Below are 17,097 nucleotides of genomic sequence, written 5' to 3'. Positions count from 1 at the left end.
CAGCACAGCTCGGTACCCGCTCCGGGATCACCCGGCCCCGCCCCCGGGTGCCGCCCGGGACCACTGGGGACCGCCCCTAAAGCACCGCCCCGGCCCCGCCCGGTCCCGTCCCCGGGACCTCCGTGCCCCGCCTCGCCAAGCCCCGGCTCCGCCCCGAGCCTGCCCGGGCTGCGCCGGGGACCATCGCTGGCGGCCCCGCCCCTCTCCCCCGGGCCGAAGCGGGCTGAAGGAGATGTCCGCACGATTGGAAACGCCGCCGAAAATCGCACCCGTGGGATCGGTGTCGGCGTCGTGCGCAGGCATCCCACTAGAGCGAGCGGGCTCCTTGCTGTGCCCCCCTCCTTTTGCAGCCAGAGTTAGAAGGTCGGGGAGCGACACCCGAGCCGCCATCTTGGGAGAGGCAGGCGCGCAGTACCGCGCTCTGCCCACAGGGTGGCGCTTGGGAGACAGGCAAGGGATGGAATCAAGGAGTGTCCCAATCCTTGAGGAAATCCCCCTGAATGAACGCCCCAAAAAACCCCGACCAGAACTGAGAAACCTCCTGCCTCTGTACGAGTGCAAAGGGTGTGCAAGGAGTGTGCAAATAGTGTGCATTAGCAATCGATCGGCAGGCATTGGAAAGCGATCGCCGATCTAATCGATCGGCAGGCGCGATCAATCGATCGCCGAGCTAATCGATCGGCAGGCATTAGCAATCCATCGCCGATCTAATCGATCGGCAGGCGCGATCAATCGATCGCCGATCTAATCGATCGGCAGGCATTAGCAATCGATCGCCGATCTAATCGATCGGCAGGCGCGATCAATCGATCGCCGATCTAATCGATCGGCAGGCATTAGCAATCGATCGCCGATCTAATCGATCGGCAGGCGCGATCAATCGATCGCCGATCTAATCGATCGGCAGGCATTAGCAATCGAGCGCCGATCTAATCGATCGGCAGGCATTACCAATCGATCGCCGATCTAATCGATCGGCAGGCGCGATCAATCGATCGCCGATCTAATCGATCGGCAGGCATTAGCAATCGATCGCCGATCTAATCGATCGGCAGGCGCGATCAATCGATCGCCGATCTAATCGATCGGCAGGCGCGATCAATCGATCGCCGATCTAATCGATCGGCAGGCGCGATCAATCGATCGCCGATCTAATCGATCGGCAGGCATTACCAATCGATCGCCGATCTAATCGATCGGCAGGCGCGATCAATCGATCGCCGATCTAATCGATCGGCAGGCATTAGCAATCGATCGCCGATCTAATCGATCGGCAGGCGCGATCAATCGATCGCCGATATAATCGATCGGCAGGCATTAGCAATCGATCGCCGATCGAATCGATCGGCAGGCGCCATCAATCGATCGCCGATCTAATCGATCGGCAGGCATTAGCAATCGATCGCCGATATAATCGATCGGTAGTCGTGATCAATCGATCGCCGATCTAATCCATAGGCACGCATTAGCTATCGATCGCCGATCTGATTTTTCCCGCCATTTTTCATGGATTTTTTCCCCCATTTCTTACTGATTTTTCCCCATTTTTCATGCATTTTTTTCCCGCAATTTTCGTGGATTTTTTCCCATATTTTCCCCATTTCTCACTGATTTTTTTCCCCCATTTCTCAATGATTTGTTTCCCATATTATCAAAGATTTTTTTTCCCCATTTCACCATGATGTTTCCCCCATTTCTCACTGATTTTTTCCCCCATTTCTTACTGATTTTTTCCCCCCATTTTTCCATGGATATTTCCCGATTTTCCCCCCCATTGCTCACTGATTTTTGCCCCCATTTCTCTCTGAATTTTCCCCCCATTTTCCATGCATTTTCCCCCCCATTAATCACTGATTTTTTTCCCCATTTATCACTGATATTTGCCCCCATTTCTCTCTGAATTTTTCCTTCCATTTTTCATGCATTTTTCCGCCCATTAATCACTGATTTTCTCCCCATTTATCACTGATTATTGCCCCCATTTTTCACTTATTTTTTCCCCACAGCATTGGCCACCACAGCACGAGCGACAACAGCTCGCTCTGTTCCCGCCATTGCCCATGGATTGTTTGCCTGTTTTCCATGGATTTTTTCCCCATTTCTCACTGATTTCCCCCCCCCGCCCCCCCATTTCTCACTGAATATTCCCCCATTTTTCATCGACTTTTCCCCCATTTACCACTGCTTTTTCCCCCATTTCTCGCTGATTTTGTCCCAAATTTTCCCCCATTTCTCATTGATTTTTTTCCCTGTTTCTCACTGATTTTTCCCCCATTTCTTAATGACTTTTCCCGCCATTCGTCACGGATTTTTTCCCCCATTTCTCACTGATTTTTTCCCCATTTCTCAATTATTTTTTCCCCCACTTTTCCCCGTTTCTCACTGATTTATTCCCCCATTTTTCATGGATTTTTTTTCCCCCATTTCTCACGGATTTTTTTCCCCATTTTTCAAAGATTCCTCCCCCCGTTTTTCACTGATTTTTCTCCATTTCTCACTGATTTTCCCACCATTTTTCATGTGGTTTTTTTTCCATTTCTCACTGATGTTTTACCCCATTCTTATTACCATTCTCATAGCTCTATTTTATATTTATACATATTCTTATATTTGCATTATTTCTGTTATACACTAGATTTTTCATAGATATTTGCTACTTATATTTCATTATATTTTACATGTATACCAATCTATTTCTATTCTTTATATTTTATTTTTATATTAGCTATAAAAACCGTGCCTCTACCCAAATAAAAAGCATTTAAACATTCCTTTTAGACTATATTTAGGTATTTTTTATGGTTCTGTTTTTCATGCATTCTACACCCACCCCTCCCTCTCAATGTTCTGGCACCCAGCATGCCCCCCCCCCCCCCCCCCCCCCCATGCCCGACTCACCTGCTCCTCCAGCGCAGCCCGGCTCCCTTTCCCAGGGACCTTGGGGTGCCCCAAACCACGTCGGAGCCCCCAGTCTCCACACCCTCCCCCTCCGTAGGGAACGGGAATGGGATGGGGAGCACACAGGACAAGAAAGGAACACAAAAGACACACTGGACAGAGAGAAGAAAAGGGCTGGAAGCTGGATATGAGGATGAAAGTGGAGCAGCAACAAACCTCAGGACTCTTGACTAGAGAGTGTGGCTGCTGAACGTCTCAAAAAAAACCCCCAGCTCCAACACAACATGCTGTGCTCACGGCTCGGCCTGGGACTCATCAGTGAACATCTCTCTCTTGCCAGGGCCATAAAGCCCCCGAGAAAACACGAGGTGAGGTTGATGTGCTCCGGCTTTGCTCCTGCTCAGCCCTAACCCCAGCCCCTGCTGCCAGTGAGCACCCTGATCTCTGAACCTCTTCTCAGCTTGTTTGTACGCTTCCAAATTCCTTCCTCTTTCTTCAAGCTTCATCTGTTTCCTGGCATTGGGAGAATGACAAGTGTTTAGCACAGCGCAATGAATACAACAGTCTCATTTTCAGAAGACACAACTGAACGAGAACCGACAGCAGCACTGCTTCGAGACAATCTGGGCACACGTTTCCCTTCCAGCAATCTGAGCGTTCTTTTGTGTCACGCCTGAAATCCTGAAAATGGTTTTTTGAGAAAAATTATCCATAACTAGAAAACAATCAAACCAAATAAATAGAACCCCTAGGATATAATAACAGCCCATATACTACAACACTCCAATTCTAATATTAATAAGAAAACAGAAATTAGCTACACAGCATTACCTCAAACAAACACTACATACTGGCAAGAATCAAAGCCACCACAAAATAATTCAAAAACTACCCTATGCCTTATGCTACAGGCTAGAACGCCATCGGCAAACCTTATCAAGGTATCCTTTAAAAACAACGCCCCACCAAAAACAAAAACAACACAAAACGCCATTCAAGAACTCCCTTATCAACACCTGAATGAAAAAACATGGCATTAGATAAATAGACCATAGCCCTTATCATACACCATCTACAAACAAAATAAAGCTATACCATACATCCTCGAAAACCACCTTCAAAGCACGACATTAGAAAAAAAAACTTTCCAGAATTAAAAGCTGTATCTAACAAAAGCCGTCTGATAAAATTAACAACCAAGCCCCCACCATCAGAGCTGCCCCTACTAAACTCCCCATCGTACATATGAAAAATCAGTTTTAAAAACCTACTTCAATTCATTCTGCCTCAAATACAAAGCCATCCAGAAAGTTACCTTCACTCAAAAACAAAAGCGCACGTAGTAAATAACATTAAAAAATAAATCAGCACACTACACACCACAAGCATAAAATATTGAATTAAAACCAAAAATACCCCTATTCATTAAAGAGCCCAGCCGCAAGCTATATTTAACTATAACTTCGTGCAAACGTACACATATCATTAAAATAGATTTCTTTCAGAATACAACTGATGATCTAAAATAGTAAAATGTCCGAGAACGATATTATAATAGGATATCCTCGATCATCCTCCCGCAAATTCTCTCCACTGTATTGTCCGACACACACCGGAAAAAAAATCCAGTTTTTACTTTTTTCAGCTAACTTCTCATTTATTAGCTGAGAGGAATGTTGAATTTGTCTTTACAAATGAGCTGTGGATCAGCCTGTAGATAAGGCTAGCACTGAGAGATAAAAGAAACAATGGGATGGATTCCACTGATTGATGAATGGAAAGAGATAGTTGCCTTTACAAACAAACTGCAGGGCTGCTGATAAATGAAATTGGATATCGAAAGATGAAAGAAGCAACGGGGGGAAGCTATGAATTCTATAAGAATTAAAAATTAAAAGGGAGGGTTATACATTAGAGGGGAATTTCAGGTATCAGGCGTTCCGGGAAGTCTGTGCCTCTCAAGTACCTCAGCCAATGGGAAAAGAGAGAGGGAAATGCGGCCGGGAAAATAGGATAAAAAGGAGGCTGCGTCCTCCAAAAATTTGAGAGATCCCAGGGGAATGTCCCATGGCCTCTCCCTTTATTCGAATAAAGCAAAAAGGACTCCTCTGTTTCCTTTTTGGACATAAACCGCTGGTGTTTGTGGATTAATTTTCCTGACATTTAGCAACATATTGTTAAAAAAAAAAAAAAAAAAAAAAGTGATCCAGAAGAGGGCAACATTGACAGCCATTCCAAGACAGGATGAACAAATGCTTTCACATTGACAGAGGATGCTGCGATGTTCTGAGAACAGAAGATAGAATAAAATAAAGGAAGGTGATGTTACAAGACAGAAAAGGGTAAAATAAAAGGAGTACCTGAGACTGGGGGGCGGGGGGGAAGAAAATGGGGAAATATTAATTGCTACACACTAGGTACAAATGCTTTTTACAAGTAATTGATGAGAAGCAAGCTAAAAGCGTCTTACTGCTGCTAGTGATATCATGCTCCAAGCTCTGCTAATAATTCCTATTTCTAGCAATAGTTCAATTGAACTCACTACATTCCAACTATTTTTCTGCTTGTTTAGATGGCAGATCCGTTTGGAACACACCTTCGTATAGCAAATTCTATGCCCAGGTAGGGACCTCTCAGTTCTTCCATAAAACATTTTCTTCTGCATTATGGCAAGCCTTTGTTTTAGCTTGACAGCTTTCTTGAAACTTCAATTTACGCATGTATCCAAAGACATTTGCAATTCCAGAAATTGGTAGGCACATCATATGGAAAGTAAATAACATTCTCGAGAGGGAGTTGCTTTGTTACTGAGGGGATGAAAAGCAAGGCTAGAGCTAGTAGAACTACCCAAGAAATTGGACTTAACGCAGCTTTTACAAGGCTCAAAGTAGCCATACCGAGATGTTTGAGCTAAAAGCCCCAGTTACCAGACTTACAGGCCTAATAGTTATCACCACACCACATTCCCTGGTTGCAGTATTTTTAACAGCAGTGCAGAACGCTACTGAAAATTATTTTTAGGTTGAATTGTTCTCTCCCCTCACTGCCTGTGTAGCTGTTAGAGGCTTCCAGGAGGCTGGGGAAGCAGACTGCTGGTTTCACTTCCAGACAGGTCACTTCCATGGTCTGCTGGAGGGCACTTTGAAGCCCGTGGCCTTTTCTTGCTCTATTGTATCTGACAACTTTCCTCCCCCACGTCTGTTTTTTAGCGGGCAGCATTTTTGGAGGGCCAGTCAAAGACCTCAGGCTCCGAGAGAATTCGTCTGCTTTGCTCTGTTTATGTGTGCAACAGATGGGAGCAGCAACTAAGTCAAGTAGTAACTTCTGAGCTGCCCAGTTATCAGTAAACCAAAATATTCTTTTGTGACTCTCGCCAGACGAACATATCATCCTATCCGAGTCACACACTGCCCCTCTGGCATTTTCCAGTCAGACAAAGAATTCCTGGCCCCTTCCTTGCATGAACCTCAGCTCTCCACCTTGTTCCAGAAAGAGTTCTAGATCCAAGGCCCAGTGAGCCAGCTACCCTTTGCTGCCCTGAGCAGTATGGAAACAGCCAAGCCCCAGCCCTGCAGCCCTGCCTAACTCGCCTTTGCCTCCCAAACCTGAACCTTTTCCTTGGCTGTGGCATCCTCACTCATGCAATCCTGAAGACAAAAATCTGATTTGGCAGGTGAGGCCGTTTCTAACGCAAAAGCTTCACCAAGGTTTCTCTTCCAACTTCAGCCTTAAACAGTCCTGTCCTCCTCAGACAGCCCCCACCTCCAGCCTTTAGCTGTAAATACTTACTGGTTTATAGCTAATGCTTGCCACCCCTCAAAATTAAGTCTTTTGATATGCATTTACATCCCTCCCTAACCATGTCCTCAGCACCCTTCCCAAACTCAGCCTCATCTCCAGGCCTAGAACCTCTCCCTAGGTGAGGGACTGTCCTCGGGTAGGAGTGCTGACAGACCTGTGCATGAGCCCAGCTGCAGAGCCCGTGCTAATCCCAGCCCAGCTCTAGCCTTTAAACCCACTGGGGCTTTGGTACTGGAGGCCCAGTTACAGTAACCCCTGTGGCCGTTCCGCTTCCAGGCCATCTGGGAGTTGTGATCCCCCACCCTACACCACTTTGGTGAGAAATGCATTCCTTTCTTACAATAAAGTTTTCATTTTATGTCTAAATTCAAGCATTCCGAGAAAACGTGTAGCAATTATATCAAGACAGACATGACAGGCACCAACATTAGTCTTTCATTACACACTTTTCATGCCTTCTCTCCACAGATTTCTTTGAGGCAACTCTGACTCCTTTTCTCACAGGCAGCTCCACACAGCACCGACTCCTCCTCTCCTCTGTACGACTGGCTAAACCCCAGCCTGTCCCTTCCCCAGCCACCTGAGCCTGTCTGTCCCACACACAGCATCCTCTCACCTTGTCCATCCCTTGCACGGCCACGTGTCCCTTCCTCCTCGCAGCACAGCCAGCAGGCTCCAGCCCACACTGCAGCAGGCTCTGCACCTCCAGCTGGAGCTGTGCTTAGTGAAACTGGCAGCCAGCTGACCCACGCTTTTATAACAACCAGCCTCACTGGGCAGGCAAGGCTGTTTCCACTCCTTGCTAATCAGTACAGCTGTAACTCGTTGGCAACTAGTGCCTTCTGCACTATCCTTACAAACTATTCTCCTACAGAAATGGACCGGAATTCCGCGGGGATTTTCCGGGGATTCCGGGAGGATTTTGTCGGGAATTCCGGGGGGATTTTCTGGGGGATTCCGGGGGGATTTTATCGGGGATTCCTGGGGGATATTCCCGGGGATTCCGGGAGGATTTTATCGGGGATTCTGGGCATATTTTCTCGCGGATTCCGGGGGGATTTTCTCAGGGATTCCGGGGAGATTTTATCGGGGATTCCGGGGGGATTTTTCCCGGGAAATGCGGGGGGCTTTTTCCCCGCGATTCCAGGGGGATTTTCCAGGGGATTCCGGGCATATTTTCTCGGGGATTCCTGGGGGATTTTCCAGGGGATTCCATGGGGATTATCCAGGGGATTCCAGGGGGATTTTATCGGGGATACCTGGGGGATTTTCCAGGGGATTCCTGGGGGATTTTCCCGGGGATTCCGGGGGGATTTTCACTGGGATTCCGGGTCGATTTTCTCAGGGAATTCCGGGGGATTTTCTCGGGAATTCCGGGAGGATTTTCCCGGGGATTCCGAGGGGATATTCCCGGGGAATTCCGGGGGGATTTTCTCCGGGATTCCGGGGGGATTTTCCAGGGGTTTCAGCGAGGAATTTCCCGGGGAATTCCCGGTGGATTTTCCAGGGGATTCCGGGTGGATTTTCCCGAGTATTCCGGGGGGAATTTTTCGGGGAGTCCGGAGGGATTTTCCCGGGGTATCCGGGGTGATTTTACGAGGAATTCCGGGGGGATTTTCCCGAGTGTTCCGGGGGGATTTCCTCGGGGATTACGGGATGATTTTCTCGGGCAATTCCGGGGGATGTTCTCGGGTATTCCGGGGCCATTATCTCGGTGATTCCGGGGAGATTTTCTCGGGGATTCCGAGATTATTTTCCCGGGGATTCCGGGGGGATATTCGCGGGGATTCCGGGGGATTTTCTCGGAGATTCCGGGGGGATTTTCATGGGGATTCCGGGGTATTTTCTCCTGGATTCCTGGGGGATTTTGCCGAGTATTTCGGGAGAATTTTCTCGGGGATTCCGGGGTGATTTTCCCGGGAAATTCCGGGGGATTTTCTCGGGGATTCCCGGGGGATTTTCCCGAGTATTCCGGGGGATTTTTTCGGGGAGTCCGGAGGGATTTTCCCGGGTATTCCGGGGGGATTTTACGAGGAATTCCGGGGGATTTTCTCGGGGATTCCGGGGTGATTTTCCCGGGAAATTCCGGGGGATTTTCTCGGGGATTCCGGGGGGATTTTCCCGAGTATTCCGGGGGGATTTTTTCGGGGAGTCCGGAGGGATTTTCTCGGGGATTCCAGGGGGATTTTACGAGGAATTCCGGGGGATTTTCCCGGGGATTCCGGGGGGATATTCCCGGGGAATTGCGGGGGATTATCCCGGGGATTCCGGGGGGGTTTTCTCGGCGATACCGGGGGGATATTCTCGCGGATTCCGCGATGATTTTCCCGGGGAATTCCAGGGCATTATTCCGGCGATTCCGGGGGGATTTTCTCGGCGATTGCGGGGGGATTTTCTCGGCGATACAGGGGGGATTTTCTCGGGGATTCCGGGGGGATTTTCCCGGGGAATTCTAGGGGATTTTCTCGGGGAATTCCGGGGGATTTTCCCGGGAATTCCGGGGGGATTTTCCAGGGGATTTCGTGGGGATTATGCCGCGGAGTCTGGGGCTATTTTCGCGGGGATTCCGGGAGGTTTTTCTCGGGGATTCCGGGGGGATTTTCCCGCGGAATTCCGGGGGGATTTTCTCGGGGAGTCCGGGGAGATTTGCCCGGGGATTCCGGGGGGATTTTCCGGGGGATTTTCTCGGGGATTCCGGCTGGATTTTCCAGGGGATTCCGGGCATATTTTCTCGGGGAATTCCGGGGGGATTTTCTCGGCGATTCCAGCGGGATTTTATCGGGGATTCCGGGGGGATTATCCAGGGGATTCCGGGGGGATTATCCAGGGGATTCCGGGGGGATTTTCCGGGGATTCCGTGGAGATTTTCCGGGGATTCGGGGCGGATTTTCTCGGGAATTCCGGGGAGATTTTCCCCGGGATTGCGGGGGGATTTCCCGCGGGATTCCGGTGGGCATTTTCCGGGGATTTCGGGGGGATTTTCTCGGGGATTCCGGGGGGATTTTCCCGAGTATTCCGGGGGGATTTTCACGTGGATTCCGGGGGGATTTTCTCGAGGATTTCGGGAGGATTTTCCCGGAGATACCGGGTGGATTTTCTCGGGGATTCCGGGAGGATTTTCCCGAGTATTCCGGGGGGATATTCTCGGGGATTCCGGGGGGATTTTCCCGAGTATTCCGGGGGGATTTTCTCGGGGATTCCCGGGGATTTTCTCTCGGATTTTTTCCCCAATTTTTCAAGCATTTTTTCCCGCAATTTTCGTGGATTTTTCCCAAATTTTCCCCATTTCTCACTGATTTTTTTCCCCATTTCTCAATGATTTTTGCCCCATTTCACCATGATGTTTTCCCCATTTCTCACTGATTTTTCCGTTGATTCTTCATGGATTTTTCCACCCATTTTTCGTGGATTTTTTCCCCATTTTTCCCCATTTCTCACTGATTTTTTCCCCCATTTATCACTCCTTTTTCCCCATTTTTCCCCATTTCTCACTGATTTTTTCCGCCATTTTTCATGGATGTTTCCCCCAATTTTCATGGATATTTCCTGATTTTCCCCCCCATTTCTCACTGATATTTGCCCCCATTTCTCTCTGAATTATTCCCCCCATTTTTCATGCATTTTCCCGCCCATTAATCACTGATTTTTTCCCCATTTCTCACCGACTTTTCCCCCCATTTCTCACTGATTTTTATCCCCCACTTCTGACTGATTTTTCCCAATTTTTCGTTGATCTTTTTCCCCATTCCTCACCGATTTTTCCCCCATTTCTCTCTGATTTTTCCATCATTTTTCATGGTTTTTCCCCCCCATTTCTCACTGATTTTACCCCATTTCTCACTGATTTTATTAATGTTTGTATTTCTATTTCTATTTATGTTTATATTTATATTTATTATTATTGTTTTGCATGTTTATGTTTATGTTTATATCTATGCAGGTTAACGTTTGTGCATGTTTATGTCTATGTTTATATTTATGCATATTTATTTTTATGCCGGCGAACGCGGGCAGGCGTTTTATGTAAACGCCTATCCGCCGGGGTCCTAGAGAGGCCGCCATCTTGAGCGTGTCGGGACTCTCAAAATGGCGGCTCGGGCGGCACCCCGGCTGACCTGCCAAAAATGGCGGCAGAAAGGGCGGGAAAAAATCAGGACCCCGGTGTGTAGGCATAAGATGCCTGATTACATCGTCGACACCGATCCGCTCGCCGACAATTTTCCCGGATGTGTCAGAGCGTGCCGACAACGGCCGCGCGGTCCGCGGTGCCGCGGGCGTGAGGGCGCCGGCGGGCGCGGGCAGGCGTTTTATGTAAACGCCTATCCGCCGGGGGTCCTAGACCGGCCGCCATCTTGAGTGTGTCCGCACTCTCAAAATGGCGGCTCGGGCGGCACCCCGGCTGACCTGCCAAAAATGGCGGCAGAAAGGGCGGGAAAAAATCAGGACCCCGGTGTGTAGGCATAAGATGCCTGATTACATCGCCGACGCCGATCCGCTCGCCGACAATTTTCCCGGATGTGTCAGAGCGTGCCGACAACGGCCGCGCGGTCCCCGGTGCCGCGGGCGTGAGGGCGCCGGCGGGCGCGGACAGGCGTTTTATGTAAACGCCTATCCGCCGGGGTCCTAGAGAGGCCGCCATCTTGAGTGTGTCCGCACTCTCAAAATGGCGGCTCGGGCGGCACCCCGGCTGACCTGCCAAAAATGGCGGCAGAAAGGGCGGGAAAAAATCAGGACCCCGGTGTGTAGGCATAAGATGCCTGATTACATCGCCGACGCCGATCCGCTCGCCGACAATTTTCCCGGACGTGTCAGAGCGTGCCGACAACGGCCGCGCGGTCCGCGGTGCCGCGGGCGTGAGGGCGCCGGCGGGCGCGGGCAGGCGTTTTATGTAAACGCCTATCCGCCGGGGTCCTAGAGAGGCCGCCATCTTGAGCGCTGCCGCACGGCTGGGTCCCGGCCCGCGGGCCCTTCCGCCATCCTGAGAGGGGCACGGTGCAGTACCCGCCTGTGTCCACACGGCGGCAGCACTGCCGCCCAACTCAGCCCGGCACTGCCGCCGTGTCAGGGACAGACAGAGAAGGGAGAGAGTTCCAAGCACCAGAGTCCCCACCCGTCATAAAATCCTCTCAATGAACGCCCCAAAAAAACCCCGACCCAAACTAAAAATGCCCTGCCTCTGACCAAATGAAAAAAATACCTTTTATATATATAAATCATCTATTTTTTAATATTTAATTTCTAGTCATAATCTAGACATATTTCATATATTCAATTTAATTGCTATTCTATTTATCATATATACAATATTATTTTATTATTCATTATATACATAGATTTATATTACTAATGTTATTTCTATTTTATCTATATCCATCTATATTTGGAGGTTCATAGTTTTTAATATTATTTCTTTAAAAGCTCTGCCTCTAACCAAATAGAAACAAAAAACTCGATTATTTTAAATTCTATTTGAATATATTTTTCTATTTAGTTTTCATATTTATATCTGTAGATTTATATGTCTATATTGTGTATTCTATATTTATATACTATTTAATGTAGTTTTTACTAGTATATTAATATACTAGATGCTATTTACATTCTATTATAACATACTATTTAATATAACATATTAAAATCGATAAATTATTTCTATTACATACTACATACATGTATTTTATATTTATATTTTTTTCTATATATTTATACTTACATATATATATGCATATATAGTTATAATAATTTTATGTCAGTATCTATTTTTGCATATTTGTATATTTTTGCCTATATTATTTTCAAAAAACCCTCCTCTAACCAAATAAAAACCAATAAAACATTCCTTTTAAAGTCTGAATATTTATATATTTCTATTTTCATAACATAATATAATGTAATGTAATATATTTATATATTGGTTTCTTATATTTGCTTCTATATTTTTATTCTTTATCTTTTCTATTTACAGTATCTATAAAAAAACCCTACCTCTATCCAAACACAAGCCAATAAAACATTCCTTTTAGACTATATTTAGCTATTTTTTAAGGTTCTGTTTTTCATGCATTCTACACCCACCCCTCCCTCTCAATGTTCTGGCACCCACCATGACCCCCCGCCATGCCCGACTCACCTGCTCCTCCAGCGCAGCCCGGCTCCCTCTCCCAGGGACCTTGGGGTGCCCCAAACCACGTCGGAGCCCCCCTCAGCCTTTTTTCCTCACCCCAAAGAAGGCACAGAACGACTCCTTTAATGAAGTTGTTTTAACAATTGTAAGGCTAGAGCTTTTGGTATCCACTGCTTGCCATCCCTTGTAAACCAATTATTTTCTTCTTTCTTCTGCAGCTTAATAAACCTCTTTTTTTCCCCATAGTTTTCCAAATGCATGTATTACCGCATATGCATATTTAGAATCAGTAAATATATTTAATGTCTTGTCCTGCTATAATTCACAGGCTCTCACAAGCGTGTGCAGCTCTGCTGTCTGAGCTGACCAGGTGGCTGGTAACCTCCCCCCTTCCTTTAATTGCTTTCCATTCACGATAGAGTATCCTGTAAATCATGAAGAATGGGGGGGAAAAATCAGTGAGAAATGGGGAAAAAAATCCATGAAAAATGGGGGAACAAATCAGTGAGCAACGGGGAAAAGTGGGGAAAAGTTAATTGAGAAATGGGGAAAAAATCAGTGAGAAATGGGGAAAAAAATCCCTGAAGAATGGGGGAAAAAATCAGTGAGAAATGGGGGAAAGTGGGGAAAAAATCCGTGAGAAATGGGGGAAAAATCAGTGAGAAATGGGTGGGGAAATTCCATGAAAAATGGCGAAAGAAATCAGTGAGAAATGGGGAAAAATGGGTAAAAAATCAGTGCGAAATGGGGGGGGGGGGGGGAATCAATGAGAAATCGGGGAAAAACATAAGTAAGAAACGGGGGGGGGAAAAATCCATGAAAAATGGGGAAAAATCAGTGGGAAATGGGGATAAATCTGGAAAAAATCCATGAAAAATGGGGGAAAATATCAGTGAGAAATGGGGGAAAATGGGGAAAAAGTCAGTGAGAAATGGGGAAAAATCAGTGAAAAACGGGGGGAAAACTCCATGAAGAATGGGAAAAAAAAATCAGTGAGAAATGGGGGAAAAAAATCCCTGAAAAATGGGGGGAAATATCAGTGAGAAATGGGAAAAAAATGGGGAAAAAAATCATTGATAAATCGGGGGAAAAATCAGTGTGAAAGGGGGGGAAAAATCGGGATCGGGGACGTGGACCGGGACTGGGATCGGGGACCGGGACGGGGAAATGGGACAGGGACCGGGATCGCGGACGGGGACCTGGGACAGGGACCGGAACCGGGATCGGGGACGGGGACTGGAGACAGGGACCGGGACCGGGATTGGGGACTGGGACCAGGACCGTGATCGGGTTCCGGGACGGGGAACTGGGACTGGGACCAGGATCGGGGACCGGAACCGGGCACTGGGAGCGGGACCAGGACTGGGGACGGGGACTGGGGACAGTGACCGGGACTGCAATCGGCACCGCCCCCCGAACCGCTCCCGGAACCGCTCCCCGGGCTACCCCGGCACGGCGACCGGGAACGCCCCCGGCACCGCCCCCGGCGCCGCCCCCGGTGCCGCCCCCGGCACTGCCCCGGCACCGCCCCGGGTAGCGCCCCCGGCACCGCCCCCGGGGCGGGCCGCCGAACGCACGCGATGACGCGCGGGGGGCGGGACGGCGCGGGGCGGTGACGCGCTTCATGCCAGGAGCAGGGCCCGGGTGCGACGAAGACGGGAGCGGGACGACCCGATACCGCGCGGGGCCGCGGGCCCGTGCGGAGCCCGGCCCGCTGGGTAGGGGCCGCCAATGGCACCGGGGCTTCTGCTTCGGCTTCTGTCCGTGTCGGCGGGGAGGCCCCAGCCAGCGGTGCCCCTCTCCCTCGGCGGCACGGGCGTGGAACTCGGCATCGGGCGCTGCATCGCCGCGGACAGCAGGGGGCGCACGGGTACCGATACTGCCATGGGGCCCGGCGCTGCTCTCCTGCTCCGCCGCCAGGCGGCGCTGCGCTGCCGTCCTGCCGCGCCTCCGGGCACGCTCGGTTTCCTCGGGACCCCGGGCCCCGCCTGTCCCGCCGCTGCGGAGGCGGGGGATGCTTTATGGGACTGCCCGAGCTGGCGGTGCCGGGTCTGGGGCGTTGGGGCGCGCCTTGGGGGGCTGCGGGTGCGCTCGTTTCCTCTTCTGCATGGCCTTCTGTGTGAGCATCTCTCGTTGCGACTGCTCTTGGAGAGTCAAACCCCTCCTCCTAAGTGGTCTCAGGAGCCTGGCAGGGTGAGTTTTGTTTCACAGGGGAAAGGGCCACTGGTCGTGTCCAGAGACCTGTGCACCCAGCCAGGTTTCTGCCTGATAAAATTCCAAATGGATGAGGATTTCTCCCAGCCCCAAGCTGCCCCCACCTGTAACCCTGGCTGCCTTTGGGGTGCCCAAAGCCTCCTCTGTGCAGATCTCAGGAACCTGGGAGGGGTGAACAATGTTGCACAGGGAAAAACCCCACAGATTTTATCTCCGGGCCTGGGGCCAGGAGCAGGCATTTGCGTGCTATAATTCCAGAAGGAGCACGGTGTCTCCCAGACCCAAGCCGCATCCAGCTGTGACCCAGCTGCTCTTGGAGTGCCAAAAGCCTCCTCGTAGCTGATCTCAGGAACCCTGGAAGGGTGAGTTTGGTTTCACAGGGAAAAGGCCTCCGTTTGTGTCCAGAGATCAAATAAGGGACTCTGCTTTTCCTCTAGTTCTCCTTCCTGTTTTCACCTGGGCTACAAGGATGGGCATGGCCTGTATTTCTCATATCAAAGTGATGTTACTAAATTTGTCCAGAAGTTCTGATTGTTATTTTTATTAGTAGTAGTAATTTTCTGATAGAAAACACTCTCATTTTGCCTTTCCCACGTTGTTTCCAGGTGCTGCCCAGGATGGACATCCGTGGTCTCAGACAGTGATTCCCGAGGAGCAAGGAAAGCCTTTTCCTCACCTGCACAGTTCAGGTGGATGGGACAGAATTGGTGTGGCCTGACAAGGCAGGAAAAGCTGTCTGTGTTCTGGAGTGCCTTGAAAGCTTTCTCCGTCAGGTTTGGAAGGGGTTTCTCTTTGGGATTTCTTGTGATGCAGCACCACGGGTATCCCTTTGTGCCAAGTCCAGTGCTAAAGGATTGAAGAACTGACAAGTGGGGTCTGGGATGAAAATGCCTCTAATAAAATTAAGCAAAGAATACAATAAGAGAAATGAGCATCCTTTTAATAGTTAGGAATAAAAATGCTGGAAAAGGGCACTCTGAATTGGTGTCACTTGTCATGGATAAAACCCCAGAGTGAGGAATCAGAGCAGAAGTTGAGAGCTGGAATCCTTCTGCAGTCGACTTAATTTTCTTTTCCTCCTCTCTTTCAGGACAGGAAGAATCACGACTCTCCTGGCATCTTTGCCAAGAGCTGTGGTGTTTGATCAGCCAAAGCCCAGAGGCTTCAGCACCAGAGGTCTGAGCCTGGAGGGCTCCTGGTGCTGCCCGTGCTGTGGGCTATGTCAGAGGATGCAGGGTTCCTCTTTGCCTCCCTGCTGGGATTAACTGCCATGGGAATGTGGGATCTGGGTGAAACTCCAGCTCTCCTGGTGTTCAGGGGAGCAAGGTCTGAGGGACTCCTCTCTGGGGATGTGCGGTGAAGGACTGAATAGTGTGGAAGGAGAGTATTTATAAACTGTATCACTGTTTCTCCCAAAATTGGGGTGGAGCACTGATGGGGGCGGTTGGGTTTGGTCTGGGCCTGTTATTCTTTGTGCAATTTTTAAATTCTCTTGTATGATTTACTGTCCGGTATCTTTCTAACAAAAGCTGACATAAATTTAGATTAAGGATTAGAACTTGGGTCCATTCATTGCAAACATTTGACAAGGCTGGAGGACTGGGGTGGTGACTGCTCTCAGGAAAGGTTACTTATTAATACTGTGTCAGATTTCCCGCAGTGACTGTCAGGCCTGCATGGCTGTGAGTTCGTGCTCTTCTCACTGGGGAAATAAGTTCAGCAAAATTAGAAATGTTAGAAAAATCCAGCCAAAAATTCCACCTCTGTACCCCCTAAGTTTTCCCAGTTTTTCCCAGCTAGGAGCTGCACAGAAGTCAGGCAGGGGAAGTGACAACAGGGAACAGCTGAAAAATTCAAAGGCACAAAGAGGAAAGGGGAAAGGTTTCAGAAAACAATTCTATGGTCTAAGAATAATTTCTGATTCCCTACTGAGAAGAACACGAACTCACAGCCATTCAGGCCTGACAGTCCCCTGCAGTGAGAGCTCAGCACACATCCACAGAGGCAAGTCCAGCATCTTAAATGAAAAAATAAAAATAAAAACCAGGAGAAAAAGGTGA

At 49.0% G+C, this 17,097-nt stretch overlaps 1 long non-coding RNA gene across 1 annotated transcript; it reads left to right on the top strand.

Moving 5' to 3' along the window:
* Positions 1 to 14,427: 14,427 nt before the first annotated feature.
* On the top strand, positions 14,428 to 17,097 carry LOC148217813 (uncharacterized). Its single transcript, XR_015800727.1, has 2 exons — positions 14,428 to 15,810; positions 16,128 to 17,097. It is a non-coding gene; the product is annotated as an uncharacterized LOC148217813 (long non-coding RNA).

This window comes from Sturnus vulgaris, unplaced genomic scaffold, assembly GCF_052056855.1.
Source record: "Sturnus vulgaris isolate bStuVul1 unplaced genomic scaffold, bStuVul1.hap1 Scaffold_224, whole genome shotgun sequence".
NCBI lineage: Eukaryota > Metazoa > Chordata > Aves > Passeriformes > Sturnidae > Sturnus > Sturnus vulgaris.
The sequence above is the reverse complement of the archived record's forward strand: the minus strand, read 5'-3'. Positions and strand labels throughout refer to the sequence as shown.